The sequence below is a fragment of the Dermacentor albipictus genome, chromosome 5 (assembly GCF_038994185.2).
Source record: "Dermacentor albipictus isolate Rhodes 1998 colony chromosome 5, USDA_Dalb.pri_finalv2, whole genome shotgun sequence".
In the NCBI taxonomy this organism is placed as follows: Eukaryota; Metazoa; Arthropoda; class Arachnida; order Ixodida; family Ixodidae; genus Dermacentor; species Dermacentor albipictus.
Genome location: NC_091825.1, coordinates 126,069,491 through 126,087,164, shown reverse-complemented (window position 1 = coordinate 126,087,164; position 17,674 = coordinate 126,069,491).

Here is a 17,674-nt window from a genome sequence, read left to right as displayed (position 1 = left end):
GCCGTGCTTACGGGCTTTGTGCTACCCGCTCCCGAAGGTCATGGCTAAACGAAGCAGAATGCACGACGTGGTAAACACAGGAAAAGAGGCCACAAGCGATGCTTGAACAATCCCCCACTGTGGCTACGCGCTATGTATGGAGGAAGAATGAGAATAACTTCGCAGGACCAGTCTCACGACGAGTGTCAAGGTTACAGCGATTAGCATTGAAGCAATGCAGCGATACACCGTAATGCCAATGGCGAAACACGGCATCTATGAGTTGTGTAAGCAGCCGCGCGCTCCTCTGTCGCGCTTACGTGATGATGTTTATGTCATGGTATGACATGTCGATGTCTGTCATGTCATGAAGGCTTGACATTCTTGTCATCTCATGCCTGTCACGTCATTCGCGCGATTAAATCCTAGCCAGTGCTGCCGCATACAATAAAATTTTACCGTACCATACTGTGGCCGCATTTCAATGGCGGCGAAATGCAAAAACGCCCGTGAGGGTCCCCGACTACGACGCGCCTCATAATCAGATTGTCATTTTGACACTTAGAACCCCAGAATTGGATAAAAAAGTATGTCACGTGGTGCATGCTTCTCGTGCACGTCGTATACATGTATCCCGATATATTGTTGCGGTATCATTCTCGTGGACACTCAAAGGGAATTTTCGCCGTCGCTGTGATGTTCCGTATACATTTAGGTAAACGTATGCTATATGCCACTCTATCTTATATTACATGCAGTTTATGCGGGTTATATTGCCAGGTCTTACATTAGTGACAAAATTATTCCTCAGGATTTTGGGAATGGCAGCCCGCAAACAAATGCCGTCAAACAAAACACTGACAGCGCGTGCCTTTCATCTTAAACCTGCTCAGACTTACAACTTAAAAGGGCGAAACAATAACAGAGGTCAAATCTTAAAATGATGTAATTTCATCGGCGCGGCTGTCCACTACCTTGGGGATCGGCCCATGAAAGAGGTTTGAAACATACCCGATACGGAAAAGTGATGGTAAAACCGCTGAGAAAGACGTTGGCTTTAATTAATAGACGTAAATGAAATTGTCCGATAGCAGGATTCAAGCAGAGCACCACTAGCACAACAACTCGTTTTTACTTGGTCAGTGTACGCTTACTTCAATTCATACTGACACTACAGCTACACTTCGTGTAATATTCTAACATGTTGCTATCGCATTCATTGCTTCGCCCTTATGGCGAAACATTGCCTTATTTTTTAATGTTCATTTAAGGAAATGACGGCATCACGACGGCGTAAGACGCAAGATATATATATATATATATATATATATATATATATATATATATATATATATATATATATATATATATATATATATATATAGAGAGAGAGAGAGAGAGAGAGAGTTTCTTCGAAAGCTTCTTTAGATAGGTACGTAGGCCAGTCCAAGGTTCTTCGAGAACAAAATACTCTGAAAGGGATCGTTTCAGCCGCTAGATTTATGGAACTAAGGTATTTAAGGATGGCTCGACAATGCCTGTATTGTCAGCGCCTTCTGACTGCTCGTTTACACTGACAACAGCCTAGCCTTTATGTCCCTTACGGGGAGCATATGCAGGGATACTATATCTAGCCTATGTATCAAGCTCCCAATGTGCCCGCATATCATTGTCAAAATCTAGAATGTCACCGAATTAAGCTCATGTCTATTCCTGGTTTCTCCGTACAAACGGTCTTGACTGTCTGATTTCAGGTATAAGCATGTTTATCACTGATAATATGGCGGCGGTGCTGTGTTGCAGCGGCAGGCGGGTTTAGCCTGACGATCGAGGCGAGCAATTGCTCCACCTGAGCGTGTCCTGCAGTGTCACCGGAGTATTTACCACACGTCGAACAGATCAGTGTCTCTTATAAATGTAAGAAGAAGGCGTGAAGCAATTCCTTGCGGGCTATGGATCCTTCTGCAGGAACACAAGGTGTTATGGGCACGCATGTGGAAGGCCTTGCTTCTGTAGGTTCTCTAAGAGAGCGTCCCTTGGGCACCACTGTAACTTGAGTACGACCACAGGAAGCGTTACAGATGTCTTCTGTCTCACTGCTTGAAGTACCGAGCGGAGAATCGGCATGTCCCGTCTTTATTAACCAGGCAAAGGGTTATATGCAGGTCCTGTCCTTATCCGATGCAGTAGCGAGGCTTTCTCTCGACGAAACCGCTTGGTTGCGCAGGCGCATGTGATGGAATCCAGATAGATAGATAGATAGATAGATAGATAGATAGATAGAAAGATAGATAGATAGATAGATAGATAGATAGATAGATAGATAGATAGATAGATAGATAGATAGATAGATAGATAGATAGATAGATAGATAGATAGATAGATAGAGAGAGAGAGAGAGAGAGAGAGAGAGAGAGAGAGAGAGAGAGAGAGAGAGAGAGAGAGCTCTTTATTGGAACGAATAGCATTCTGTCCGCAAATGTAACGTCGCCTATATGCTACTCTGCATAGGGAAGGGGGGTGAGGGATTGAAAAGCCCTAAGTGAGAAGGTGAAAGAAAAGAAGACGCGAGATAGATTTACTTGGTGTTCATATGTGTTCGCTATATTGCATTCAAAATGAAGGCTATGTGAAAATGAAGCTTGGTGATACTAATGCGTATATACGGCCTTTTCTAAAGCTTACCAAGCAACTCAGTATTCAGAAAATAAGCGAACAACAAGCTTAAAGCCTGCCGCTGCTTAGAAGGACAAGACATATAGAACCTATAATGTGCTTTTTAGCGTGAGTTGTTCCTGACTAATTTAGTCCGTTTCGTTTTCATAAAAGGTCCTTTTTATTTATATAGGCTGGACTTTCCAACAGAAAGTGAGCACTGATGCCCGATTTCGTGACTTGATTACTTTTTTGGTTCTTTGACTTTCGAGGGATGTGAGAGTGCTGCTTATGAAAGAGCGTCTGCTTCGTTCGCTACTTCCAGCAATCCCAATGTGAGAGGGGATTATCTGAAACCTCACGGTGAAGACCGCATCGTTGAGGTCTTCCACGAATGACAGTGACTTGGGTGGTAAATTGGGGAAGGGAAAATCACGACAAAGGTGTTGCAATGCAGACTTCGATTCCGCAAGGAGTACGACATCTTATGCAGGCAGCGTCTTTAACTTTGGTATGGCAGCAGCTATGGCATCGCCTTTGACAACCTTTGACGAAACCAGACAGTCCAACCGGCCGGACCATACGTAGCTCCCACAGAGGTAATCAAACGCAGTGGCGCAGCTGTCTGAGTCCGTTTTGACGGTCGCATCAGTGTACACTCACTGATAACATCTGTGTACGCTCACTGATAAAGCACTCAACACAAATGTACATTGCTGGCGTTGTATGCCTTCTTCCACTTATCTATAGCTGTTTGAAGATTAGGAGTGATAAATATGAGCTATAACGCGGGCTGCTTATATACACTGCACCATGGTGGTGACTTGTGTTATATCTAACCTTTAGCTTTCCCTGCCCTGAATTAAAAGATATCTTTACGGTAATCGGTTTCATGCTTCGCGATTGTCATAACAAGCCCCAGTTGCATTTTAGAGCACAGTGTTGTTCACTACCATGCTAATTTTAGGTTACTAGTGCGGTGTGACGCAACACCTACTCCATAACGGAAGGCATCTTCGCTTTCACTTGTGACGTCAACGGGAAAGGTGATAAGCCTGTAAGCTTTAATTGGGGCTCTGCCGTCGCTTATCACGGCCTCTTATTTTTCTGTATCATGGACTTCGTTGGAAGCGTCGCTTGCGGCGTAAGGACAAGGAGGTGAATGTGCGACAGTACTGAAAGAATTATTCGTCTGGACCGAACTTTCCCGCCTTTGTAACTGTCTTAGGCATTAATGGGTGGCGCCACTAGCCCGTCCGCTGCCTTCTCCTTGTCGATGGCGCTCGGCTGCACAGCAGTGGCAACGTAGCACCGCTTGCAAAAAAAATCTTCCAACTCCGCAGAGTGCTACCACCTGTTGGCGACAACGACAGGCGTAGGACCGTGAGTGTCGGGTAATCACGCTGCGATCGTGTGCCGCTGTGGTGTTCTGTGACAATATCGTTTGCAGCAATGCTATATAAGTAGGGTATGTTTCGAATAATTCTGCTGCCGGCGTTGTTGTTAGTCCTATTTTGATTGTTTGAGGATAGCGAAAGTAGTGTACAACCGTCTGCGTTGAAGAACTACAAAACTGCTATTTACGTAAATGACTCGTTTGTGGTTTATGAAGGAGACAAAGGGGCCGGAATTGAAAACGAACGGTACAAAAACTATACACCTAAGCGTTGTAGCTTTGTAGCGTAAAAAAAACACACACACACGTAAGAAGATTAAAGCTGAAGAAACAAAGAGACCAGAGTTCATCGCATCCTGCTGAACACTTGAATACAGGGACGAGGAATAATATATACACGCTTCTGTGGGATATACGGCCCTGATACGATTTAGTCGATTTCAGAAACGTGTGTACCGTAACAAGTCAGCGATATGTAAATTTCGAGGTAATCGCATTCACCACATCTGCTGTCAGAGCCAAGTGAAGTCATAGAAATGGTTCCTCCTTCGAATTCTCCTACGCAAATGAACTCGAATCAAATCTGCGCAATCGGTAATTCCTCGAAAATGTACGTATTCCGACGTGCTCGCGCATCTAGGAAGCTCTCCAAGTACGGGAACAATTTACACTATCAATTTAGGATGTAACGGGAGGTTGTCCGAATTTCAGGGAAAAGACGTACTCGAAGCCACAAACTTTTTTTTTTGAAATTTGAAGTTTGCAGTTTATTTTTCTTTCTTTGTTACAGAACGAGGAAACAAGAGCTAACGGCCATACGGCCAGACAGGGGCTCTTGCTGAATGGGAATGAGAGGCTGTATTTCGTCACAAATAAATGCCTGTGTGAGAGCGCCTGATCGTCCGTTCTTTACCCCGTGAAATGTGTCATCCATTTCTATCAAGCACTCGATAGGTTTTTTAAAAGAAATATCTTGTTTACTGTTCACAATAGAAAATGCTAAAAATATAAGAATAGAATTCCAGAAGGGTTGTAAACTGAGCACATTGTTGGTAGAATTACGTAAATACGTACTTGGAGGCGGCGTGAAAAAGCAGGACAGGACCTGACAACCACGAGCGCACACAAAACAAGAATCACTTGTTTGAGAAGACATATGTCCACTAGGTGAAGAAACCGCCAAATATCGGTTAAGTTCGATGCCAAACGCAAATGTTGCAGTGTAAAACGACAGCCGGATCTCACGTCTTTCCCATGGTCAGACGACCGAGCCGAACTATCGTGATACCTTAAAAATATCTCGCACGCTTTTGCCCATTACATTAAAAGACTTCACCTTTACGCCCCTTACGGGTGTGACTTGCACCTTTAAGGTTCGGATGCAAATCGGCTTGCAGTATACTTGTACCACTTAAGCATCATGCTCTGCTCGAAAATCGGTGTACAACCGCATGAGGCAGCATAGATTTTAGATGTTGAGGCAGCATAGGCAGCATAGAGGCAGCATAGTGTATATACATATACATATATGCATGTTTTCAAACAGAGGGTTGTTCTTGATGCGGAATTTTGTTGTTGGCCCCGTTTTTTCGCGTTGTTCCCAAATATTTACGATATATAAGTATGATTTGACCCATACATGAAGGCTGTAGTCGGGGATCTAAAATTATAACATACAAAAGCAGGAATTACGAGAAAAAAGAGGGAAAAAATTTTTTTTGCTTCCCCAGGTGACGTAACCGAATTCAAACAAATATCGAAAATGTCGGAACTGGATGATTCAAAAGTATAGCATGGCAGCCATTTTACGTTGACATGTGACAGCCTCTGTTTCTTTAAAAAAAAAATATTGCTTAATGCTGCGCGCAGATACACGATACGCCATTATGCTGCTCGACAAACCTAGCTGTTTGAATTAAAGACCAAACAAAGAATGCGATGTTCTTTCGTTATAACACGTGCGTAAATAGAAAGTTACGTTATGCGAATTGAGGACTTGGTACTCTGCTTGTATCTTAATTAAACTGTTGGTGCCTCCCATCCTCCTTGTTCTTTTCTCCCGCTATGCCGACTGCAATCAAATTTCACTTCAGCTAATTTGGCTATAGACGAATAGTATACATCACTGAAGCAATCTCGACAAAGCCGCAGGGTAGGTAATCACATAATATACTTGTTAGCAGCCTCTAAACAGCCGACACTTGCACTCGATGGTTAGCCGCTGTGACCCAAGTCCCAGCACGTCGCCTCCGAGATTTTGCAGCGCTCCTAGTCTGCCCAAGTCATGCCCAAGAGCAGCGCCTTTTAGATCATGCGCCATTTTCAGCGACAGGTAATGGCGGCGTTCTTATTATTACATTTTTTTCAGTTTAGGCATCAAAGACGGCTATTTTTGCGATCTATTCGTGACGCTTCTATTCGTATTTCAAGCGTAATTTTTTGCATGAAGAGTCCTCTGCATTTGCGCTAACCTAAATTACAGCTTTTTTTACGCCGTCCGAAATTTTCTTGCAGTGCCTCTAACCCTCTTCCCTGTGTGTAAGGTAGCAAACCGGAGGCACATCTGATTGACTTCCGTACATTTCCTCTCTCTCTCTCTCGCCTTAGACGAGATGCCAGCGAAAACGCAAAAAGAAGAAAGCCAAACACTGTGGCGATATATATATAGAGCGAGGAGCAGGTCAGGAACGGTCGTAAAGGTAGACTCGCGGTGCTAAAGGAAGAAGTCTGGTGATCTAGACGGCTGTTAGCTGTCAACACGAAGCCGTTCCAGAGGGTGTCGGCCGGGTGCGTGGCTTGAGATGCTCGGAAATCTGAAAAAAGAAGACAGGGAAGGGAAAGCAGCAGACAACATGACAATGAAAACAACGGGGCTGTGCGATAAAAAAGAAAAAAAAATACACTGAATATCACAAGGAAAAAGAATTAAAGCAGAAAAAAAAAGATGTATTAAGTATACCCCAAGCTTTCCCGTCCTTTTGGCTTAGTCCGCGGGAAAGACAAAGAGCTCAGCTTTGGATGGGCGTGTGTGGCCACGGATACTGGATACTTTGTGAAAAAAGCAAGCGGAGGCTCACAGAGAGAGAGAGGGGGGGGAGGGGAAGAAACCAAGGCGGGTAACCATAGTCGCGCTCGGTTGGCTACCCTACAAGTGGGAAGGGGAAAGGAGGAAGGACAAAATGAGAAGGAAGGAGAGTCAGTGGTGCGCACAGCCGCGGTTGAATGTTCACTCACGTATCACTCGCATACGAGTCACAAGCTCTTGTATACTCCAGTTGCCTTCAAGGAGCGCATTTTCGCTTCGGTGGCCTTGTGCATGTTACAGAGCGCTTCGGCCAAGGTCTTGCGTTGTTTGCTTCCGAGAACGGTCTGTCATCCGTGTGGCTGAGTGAGACTAGCACACAAAGCGTATCTCGGACAGTCGGACGATGAACAGTGCCACTGAAGGGCTTTATATATAGTTACGTCACATCCGCGGGAATGACGTGTGTTACTGTCCTTGGTGTCAGTGTTTGTTGGCTTCTTATGATATCAGTAATAAAAATCGATCCCCTCGGTCCCTTTCTTCTCATTTATCACATAACGAGGGTCTCGAATCCGGCAACATTGATGCCTTCAGGTAGCATGTGTGGGTTTATTGACCAGTTGCCTTCACCTAAAGAGATCACGTTCTGGTGACGCCTACGGAAGAAAGGACGTTCCACGTCAACCGCCAAGGTCTGTGACTGGTGGCGCTGGCTAACACTCCCAGGGTTCTACTAGGAAACATAAAATACCCAAGAAAGTGGATGACGAAACTACGCCGCGGTAGCTCAATTAGTAGAGCATCGTACGCGAAATGCGAAGATTGTGAGATCGTTCCCCGCCTGCGGCAAGTTGTTGTTTTCATCTACTTTCAATTCCATTAATTTATCGTTTCTTTATTTCATTTATTAAGCACAAGTAATTTCCCCTATGTTGTCCTTGGTGTCAGTGTTCGCTGGCTTCTTATGGTGTACGTGTTACTGTCGGCCATTCTGATGAGGAATCAATAAGCGTTCTCAAGTGCAATGCCCATCCACACGCGGTTCACTAAAGCTTCCTTTCCCTTTTCCCTTTTCCCTTCACTTTTCCTTGCTACACGTTCAACTCACTTGAGCAATTTACAGGTGTTTGTTGCTTGAGGAATATACAGTGTGAATATGTTTGGCGAGCTGATCGACCCTTTCTTTTTTTTTTAGTGAAATAAGCCTTTTGGACCATATGGCTGCAGCCAGAAAGAAGCCGAAGCGTCATTCATTAGTAGTATGGGACATATTTAAGCTATCATAATCCCCTGGCGGAGGGTAAAAATGAAGTGAAATATGTGAGGCTTGTGGTGTCTTCCTTATGAAGGCTTGCGAGGTTCTCTTTTATGTACAGACGAAGCGAATAGTTATCCTTTTGTGTAATTAAACAACGTTGGATCGAGACATGGTGAGGCAGAAGGCAGAATTTTCCTTTTCTAGGCAGCCTAAGCTGCGCTGTAGTACCTCGAGTATGGACATTGCAGTTGGCGCTGTAAAAAACTGCTTCATTGTTTCAGTTCGAAGTTGTAGTGGACGAATAGGTTTTGCGAACAATGCATGCCTCGCCATAACGACAGTCGGTTGCTACCGTTGCGTGATGGGTGTGCCATGTAGTCGATAAAGGCTACTGAGGGTCACCATGAAATATTTCATCGCTTGCAATTGATTGGCTCTCGATTTTAAACACGACACTTTTTTTTCAGGTGATTGCTACTATGGTATTTGTGAATTAACTATTTAAATACTCTACATGACGCGCCGTTGTGTTAGCAGCCATGTGCAATTCGTTTTATGGAGGCCTGTTTCAGAGAGCGGTGAAAGTAGCAACAAACTTTTTCATACAAAATGCGTGCCCAGCTCTTTATTTTACACATTAATAAAGTGGCCACATTTGACTAGAACAATTCACCAGAGTAATAAGAATCACGATGGTATATCTTCGCTGGGCAATGTCTTTCTAACATGGACGACACGTTGACGCCAATGACCAAGATTTTTCTTCCATATAAAATGCAATGTCTCTCATAGCTAAGTGCTAAGGGAATGCTACGTGTTTAGGGAAGCATCATACACAACTTCGCGTGTTGAATTTGCAGACATTCTTTCTATGCGAAATTTATGGACAGACGCGGCGCCATATATGCATTGCGAAACCAGTAGACCCCTTCAACGCTACATAGCTTGCGATATCCAAGCCGCAAATTTTGTCGACTCACGCGCTTTTGAAGAGGAAACTGCGGTTCAGGCATGGTAGCAGAATGAAGCCGACATATCCTTCAATAAGTACGGCTCGATACGCCCATACCTCAAGCATGCACGAAGGGAACGAGCGCGCGCGGCAGCCGAGCGAGCCGGAACGAGCGGCGTCCTGGCCGTGACGTCACTCAATCGAGGGCGCCGCTCCAAGTTCTCGACGCTAATGCTCCTGACCGTGATTTTTTTGTCTGCAATGCCCTTCCACTGAAATAACTTGTGCGCAGTACAAGTCCGCATCCTTCGTGGGTGTTGTTTTCTTGAGCTTTTTTTTTTATAATAAACGCTCATTTGATAGTCAGCGTTTGTGTAGTGTGGATTTCGTCCCTGTGTAGTTTTCGCCGTGAAAAGTTGACAATGAACTTTTACAGAGGGCACTGTTATTTCTTGCGGGATTGCACGGTTACGCACGGCGCTAAAATTTTCGCCTCCTCTTAAGTTTTTTTTTTTTTGCACATGTATATCAATATCAGTCCGACCCGTTATCCTTCCGTGTTTCGCATTTATCAGCCACCCGCCACTTCCCCGCTCCTCAATTTTCCAACTCCTATCTTTGCGTTCACCGAAGGATGGCTAAAAGAAAAAAAAAAGAAAAAAAACATATATATATAACAATGAACTTCTTGTTCGTTCTCGAACCTTGACGTCTCGACGAGTTGCCGAAAAGACGACGCAAACGTAGTTGCAATACGCGCACAAGCGAAGGTGACAAAATTTGGTCCGCGGGCACTGAGAACAAATGGCTTCCAATTGAACGTTGCAGAAGGACGCCGCGGACCCCCATACATTTCTCGAGGTACTTCGTATACTGTTTCTTTGGCCTCACACGTGGTCCTTCGCCGACTTTCCCGATACATCGTGCTTCGCGCAATAGGCTTGACACCTTTTCTCTCGGATGGTGGAGCAATCGCCCCGGAAACGCACTGGTCCCGGCTTCAATTCCCGGACCAGGACGAATTTTTCTTCAACTACGAAGCATTTTATCTGGTAAACCTGTATGTATTTCCTCTGCAGCTTTTCGGTGTTTTCGGCGTGTGACGATGTTTTCTTTTCCCGAAACTTCTACCACCTTGCGGGATTCCGAAAAACTGATCGGTCATAACTTTGCTAAAAGTATTTCGTGCTTACTTTGATCCCGTGATCTCGCCTTGTCACTATTTGCGGTGCGTTATTTCCCGGCTGTAAATCATGGTGTTTTCTTTAGTTCCTGCCTAAACCAGCAACCGGAGACACTGTAGAAGCTTGGGCAAGTTGGGGTGACATATTTTTCTAACAGCGCAATGGACAAGGACGAGATGAGTGCACATACACATCGCTGTGTATGTACACTCGTCTCGTCCTTGTCCTTTGCGTTGTTAGAAAAGAACAGCAACCGGACCCAAAAGCCATCGTTGCGGCGTGGACATTGCTCGGCGTGCGATGGTGACGCGCCGAAAGCATGTCGGATAATGCGTTTCACGGGTTTCACGAACTACGTATTTGTTCTCTCGCACGAGCGACTATATACGTGAGCCTGCATTCTCTAGATTACAGTGCGCGCGAGGCTTTTCCTCACAGAGCAGTAGTGTTCGTGTGACACGGATTTCGTGCTCAGTATACAAATATCGTTTTGTAAAGTACATCGATATATTTTAATTGATCCGTGCTTACCTTTACTGCGTAGAGGTCTGTGGTCTTGAGCTTCTATGCTACCACTGCCTCAGGTGCTTAGAACCTATTGATCATGTCTGGCATTGTGACCCCATTCACTTGTCTCCGCCTAAGGCGAGCAGCCACTGAGCGTGCCACGTTACGTTGTAGTCGTTTTTGGTCATTTTGACAGAAAGAAAGCGACCCTTCGTCTTTGTATCATTTTAGCGCAAAATTTTCGGCATGAATCTTCTCTCGGTGTGGATTCATTTCTTTGGGGGAACTGAATAAAACAACCAGCACCAAGGAATCAAGTTCCGTATTGCTGATCATACCGCGGGTCTCTTTCATTTCACCCAGCGAACGATGTAGCCGGGATTCTCGCCAATGCGAGCTTTGTCAGCGTAAGATATGGATTAGAACGAGGCGACCAGCATACTTCCCGAAAGCTTATTTATGGGAGAGCCGCACTTCTATGATTAATGACCAATTATGCGACACGCGCAAGTTTCTGATGGAGCTGCAGCCTGGACTTTTACTGTGATTAGCTCCCTTTAGTTATTTTTTTTTAGATGTGAGTGCGTCTGTTACTTCCTTCGTTGCAGTCAATGCTACTTCTCCGAAGAAAAGAAATCGCTCGGCGCCTTCATATAGATATAGCAGCAGCGTTGCGCAAGGATCCCAGCGAAACTATTTCACGTTGACCACCATAAAAGACGCGTCGTTACGGCGGTAACGACTCAGGCTGCTGCTGCTGCTGTAGAATCTACACACGTGTGTTTCATGCGCTGGCTCCATAACCGCGTCAATGCAGCACTTCGATTTCTTTTTTCGCCATCTTTTTGCTAAGCTCCGAAACCTGAGGCGTTTATGTGCGTAGCTGCTGGCATAGGAGCGCCGGAACAAGCTTTATTGGCGCCGACATTAAAACACCGAACAGAGAACAGGTTCTCCCCAGGACATTCATCCTTGGCCTGCTATTACTCGAACACTTCTTTCTTTTCAGATTTATTGAAACGCGGTCTGTCTTCTCGACCATTGTATTTACTATAAGCGTGTCGTCTTGCACGTGTACCTGCAGACACCTTGCGCGTGTCTGTGAGTTCTCTCGCTTGCACTCTTTTCGGTGCAAGCGCGTTTTATCGACTTGTTTTTGCTGCCTTGGAAGTTGCGTGGCTTGCAGCGGAGGTGGTCTTCTGACGCTGAGCGGACTATCGGAAGTAGATGAGTTAAACCGATACAGACTTCTATAACAGTGATTTAATAACACTAAAGACTCTTCGCATAAGACAACGGCTGGAAGGACTTATTACGGTAGCAAGTTCATGTCTCCCTTCCACACAGCGCGGTTACTGACGTGCTCTTGCTCATCAGACGCTGGGAGAATGACTACCGCATATCTTCCAAGATTGCAGTTCAGCACATTGCGGCTTTCTCTGCCCGTTAATATTTTCTTTTTTTTTCATCCGTAGACGTATAAGACACATGAGGTTTCATGCAAGCTGACACGGGCCAGTGCAATCACGAATGAATGGATGCTTGCAAAACTTTTATGAAGGTCCTGAATTACGCGACTCAGCGCGCTGCGGGCCGCTCCCACGTTGGGACAGTCAGGCCATGCCCGACCGCCGCATCGTGGGCCCTCTGGACAGCTCATAGTTGCGCCCCGGCATCGGGGCTCTTGATAGCGGAGAGCCACTTGTCCTCATTGATTTGTTCCGTGCCTCGTAACGAGGGGCAGCGCCAGAGCATATGGTCTAGGCAATCACGAAGTGTAACTTGCTATCGTAAGTAAACGACTGCACACGCTTTAACAGCACCTATATCCTGTTCAGTGTGCTTCGACGAAGCCGTGACCGTGCGCGCGGCATGTAGCATTGCAGACTCCTCAGCGTAGGGTAGCAAACCAGATCTTCCCCTCTGGTTAACCTCCCTGCCGTTCCCCTTTCCTCTGTCTCTCTCTCTCTCTTTTTTACAGCACCTGCAATACAGTGAAATGTTCTTCGACAAAACAGGGTATGGCACAGAGAAGATGCAATTGACGACGTTCCCATCCGCCGTGGTGGCTATAGCGGCTAAAGTGTTGCGCTGCTATAGGCACGAGGTCGCGGGATCGAATCCCGTCCGCGGTGGCGTCATTGCGATGAGGGCCGAAATGCGAAAACACCCGCGTACCGCGCATTGGGTGCAAGTTAAAGAACCCCGCGCAGTCAAAATTAATGCGGTGATCAGCCACTATATATATACTTCGTGCTTCAAAATCGAATGCTGATGTTGACACGTAAAACCCCAGAATTCAAAATGTTTAACAGAACGTTCCCAATTATAGTGATTCTTTCGCCTTGCACTAACATGGTTACGGAAGTGATGAAACCATGCATTGGCGCCTTTGTATGAAGGTGTGTACGTTATCAACGCTTTCAAGGTTCTTTGCGCCACTCTTATACGCGTGCTTCACCGCGCCACCGATTTCGTAACATATTTGAAAAAGTTCTGCTTTCGACGGCAATGTAGAAGAAGGGGGTGGGGAGGGTGCACCTGCCAAGTTCACCTGCATCTCCATCATAAGTTGCGTAACAATAGAAACTGGTTGGCGCGCTACCAATGGCGGGCAATTTACATAACAACCGCGCCTGCCGACGCGTATACCTTTGCGACGACCCTCAACACAGCCCTGAAAGAACGATGCATTGGCGCTTCGCCAAATTAGGTTTCATCGGAGGGTGGCCGAAGTCGCGATCGACCAGCTCGCTGCCCAGTGGTAATTCGGTTTACGCTAACCCCGACCTATACAATGTGTATTTACCGCCTTCCTGTCATCGCTTCATTGCCATGGAAAGTTGTCCGCGGGTATAACAACTGATGATTTATTTTGCGAAGATGCGAAGTGTTGAGGCACAGAAATGATCAAGGAATGAAAAATATAAATTGAACGGCATCTCGAGGATGATTTGGCTGCAGCAAGAAACCGACTGAGAACGGTGTTTTTTGTCCGATAAGTGAAGCGATGGAGCGCTAACGTTCATGTGCTTTGTAGTCTTACAATTTCTTCAGCTGTCATAACTTCGCGCTTTGTTTTGTCTCGACCTCTCACAATGGCGTTTCTTTTTTTTCTTTGTTTTTCCGCAAACGCTGTCGCGCAGCCGCAGCCATGGCAGTGAACAGTAAGATGGCCTCATGCAGCTGTCACAATGAATGAATGAATGAATGAATGAATGAATGAATGAATGAATGAATGAATGAATGAATTCGGCGTCCAATTCATTGTAGCAACCAACCTTTGCTGGGCACTCAATATTTCCTGACCACTTGTAGTCTCTTATACTCGCTTGATTACAACTGCCACGTGGAAACATGGGTCACATTCGGACCCCAGTTTTTTCCTGAATGGTCACCGCATCGAAATTTCATTTTTCCTAAGTTAGCTATAAGCGAGTCGTCTTTACTCCTGAAGAAAACTCGACAATTACCTTGGAAGAAGACAAAGAGCTTAAGAGAGAGAAAAAGAAAAAAAAGCGAAATACGGACGCCTTGCATGTTAGTCTCCCTCTCTTTCAGTCTTAGTTCTTTGTTTCTGATGTTTACAGCGTCCTTATAGCAACAGTCACACTATTTCTGTCTCAGTATCTCTGGTTTTTCGCGGTGTCATTGCTCAATCGACGTTTTTTTTTCTTTTTTCTTCTTTTTATGCAATGGTAATGTGACAACGCCTTATGGCGTGGTACTATAGTGAGGTATAGAAGGAATACATGGGCATTGCTATTACATGTGCATTTTTGCACATGTAGGGTTATCAGATATTCAGATAATATTGTTACGTAGGAAGACGCAGACGAAAAGCTATGTACAAATATATTTACAAGGAAAATACGCTGCGCTTGGCCAAGAGGCAACAGCCCGCGCTAGCTTCTAATCGTCGTCGTCGTCTTCACACTGCTGGCCTTTCGTGATCGCACATGTTGTGCCGTAGCACTACCTCCGGCTGCAAAAGCGCCGTCCCGGAGCGACTAAAGATCGGACTCGAAAGCAGTGTAGTAGGCCTTGAGCCTACTGACGTGTACGACATCACTAGATGCCACAGGAGTGGACGAGGTTGAGCCCACAGGAGCAATTTCGTAAGTCACAGGCGCCACCTGGCGCAGCACGTGGTAGGGCCCTGTGTATCGCGAAAGAAGCTTCTCTGAAAGTCCGACGTGACGAGAGGGCGACCACAGGAGCACGAGCGCACCAGGTGAAAACTGTACGTCACGATGGCGGGCGTTGTACTGACACTGCTGAGTGGTCTGTGAGGCCGTAAGTCGAGCACGGGCAAGCTGGCGTGCATGGTCGGCGAGGGCGATGGCGTCGCGCGCATACTCGCTTGTTGAGATCGCAGCAGGAGGAAGTGCCGTGTCTAGGGGCAAGGTAGGTTCGCGACCGTACAGTAGATAAAAGGGAGAAAAACCGGCGGTGTCATGCCGGGAAGAATTGTACGCAAATGTTACGTAAGGAAGGGCAATGTCCCAGTCGTGGTGGTCCTTGGAAACGTACTTGGCCAGCATATCGGTAAGAGTACGGTTTAACCGCTCTGTCAGGCCATTGGTTTGAGGATGGTATGAAGTAGTCAGTTTGTGTTGAATGGAGCAGGAACGCACAATGTCAGCGATAACTTTCGAGAGGAAGTTTCGACCACAGTCAGTAAGCAGCTGTCGCGCGGCGCCATGAAGCAAGATAATGTCACGCAAGAGAAAGTCCGCGACTTCAGTGGCGCAGCTGGTAGGGAGAGCCCGAGTGATAGCGTATCGGGTGGCGTAATCAGTCGCGACGGCTACCCATTTGTTCCCAGAGGATGACGTGGGAAAGGGACCGAGCAGGTCTAATCCAACATGAAAGAACGGTTCCACAGGGACGGTGATCGGCTGGAGATGACCGGCAGGTAGCGCCTGAGGTGTCTTCCGACGCTGGCAGGGATCACAGGCAGCAACATAGCGTCGAACGGAGCGAGCGAGACCAGGCCAATAGAAGCGGCGGCGGACGCGGTCGTACGTACGGGTTACCCCAAGATGTCCTGCAGTGGGTGCGTCATGCATCTCAAAGAGCACAGTCTGTCGTAGATGTTTTGGCACGACAAGAAGAAGATCAGGGCCAGCACGGAGGAAGCTTCTTCGGTACAGAATGCCGCCCTGGAGGACATATCGGCGAACGGATGCGTCGGTAGGTGTAGAGCGCAGACGCTCGATGAGTACTCGCAGCGATAGGTCTCGGTACTGCTCATCGGCGATGTTAGCGAAGGCAGACACAGAGAAAATGCCGTCGGCGGTACTACTGTCGGCGTCGTCAGGCTCGTCTACCGGGTAGCGAGACAGGCAGTCAGCGTCCTTGTGTAGTCGGCCAGATTTGTAGGTGACAGAGAACGAATATTCTTGGAGGCGTAAGGCCCAGCGACCCAGTCTTCCTGAAGACCCAGCACCTCCACCAGATATGTTACGTAGGAAGACGCAGACGAAAAGCTATGTACAAATATATTTACAAGGAAAATACGCTGCGCTTGGCCAAGAGGCAACAGCCCGCGCTAGCTTCTAATCGTCGTCGTCGTCTTCACACTGCTGGCCTTTCGTGATCGCACATGTTGTGCCGTAGCAATATCTCGAAGTGCTCTTAGCGAAAGAAATTGCAGAAGAAATTCGATATTGCAATATTGACGTTTACTCACAGCGGCGAAGGGTTTACAAACTATCGTAGTTTAACTCGTAGGCAGCTCAAGACATGTCTTGTTCTGGTAGCCAGAGAGAGAGAGAGAGAGGGAGGGAAGAAGGGAGGGAGATATAAGACCTCACAAACTATGGAGCTTTTATTTTAGACCGTACAGATTTTTAAAAAACTTTCTGGGGCAGATAGCGTACGTAATCGTAGTCCTTGAACTGGATTGCTCGAAGCGGCAGACATTACTCGCACGAGAAATCAAAGTGTTTAATTGACGAATGATCTAAAATTGCATAATTATTTTGGTAATTAATTACTTCATGGGACATATTGCAATTTACGACTTGTAGGTGGTGAGCTTGCAAGGCATATCCAATTGGAACAACCTCTAAGGATCACAGGATTTCGAGATTTGCGCCGTGAAACTTGCGGTAAAAATGCGCTGTTGTTCCACTCTCCTAATAAAGCAGCGTTCCAGGCATTGATGCACAAAAGTAACTGGAACGCCCAAGTATTTAGTCGTACGCTTTGGGAATGAACACCTTGAAACCGGGGTCATGCGGAAAATTATTTTCAAATGGATACGCCTTGCGAATTAACTGGCTACAATTCGTAAATTGCAATTTGTTTCGCAAAGTAATTCATTAAAAAGTTATTTAGTGATTTTTGTAATTAGTCAATTACGCATTTCAATTTTTCGTACAAGTGATATCCGCTTTTTTGAGTAATCCAGCTCAATGAGTAGAATTATGTTATCTGCCACAGGTAATTTCTTTAAATTTTGTATTGTATAAGAAAGAAAGAAATAACGCACGCGGTAAAATATCTTTGTATACCCGTTTCGACAAGGGTTTCGATGCAACAATATTTTACCATTAACCATATTTATCGTCAAAATGAAGGCGTTTGATTTCATTAGTCAAATCTGATCTAACCATGTAGGATGCATTTGGAAAATAAGAAAATGTGGCCTCCGAGATTTCAGCGCACTTTTTGCGTTTTCTTCCGTATTTTCTGTATCGATTATTTTTGT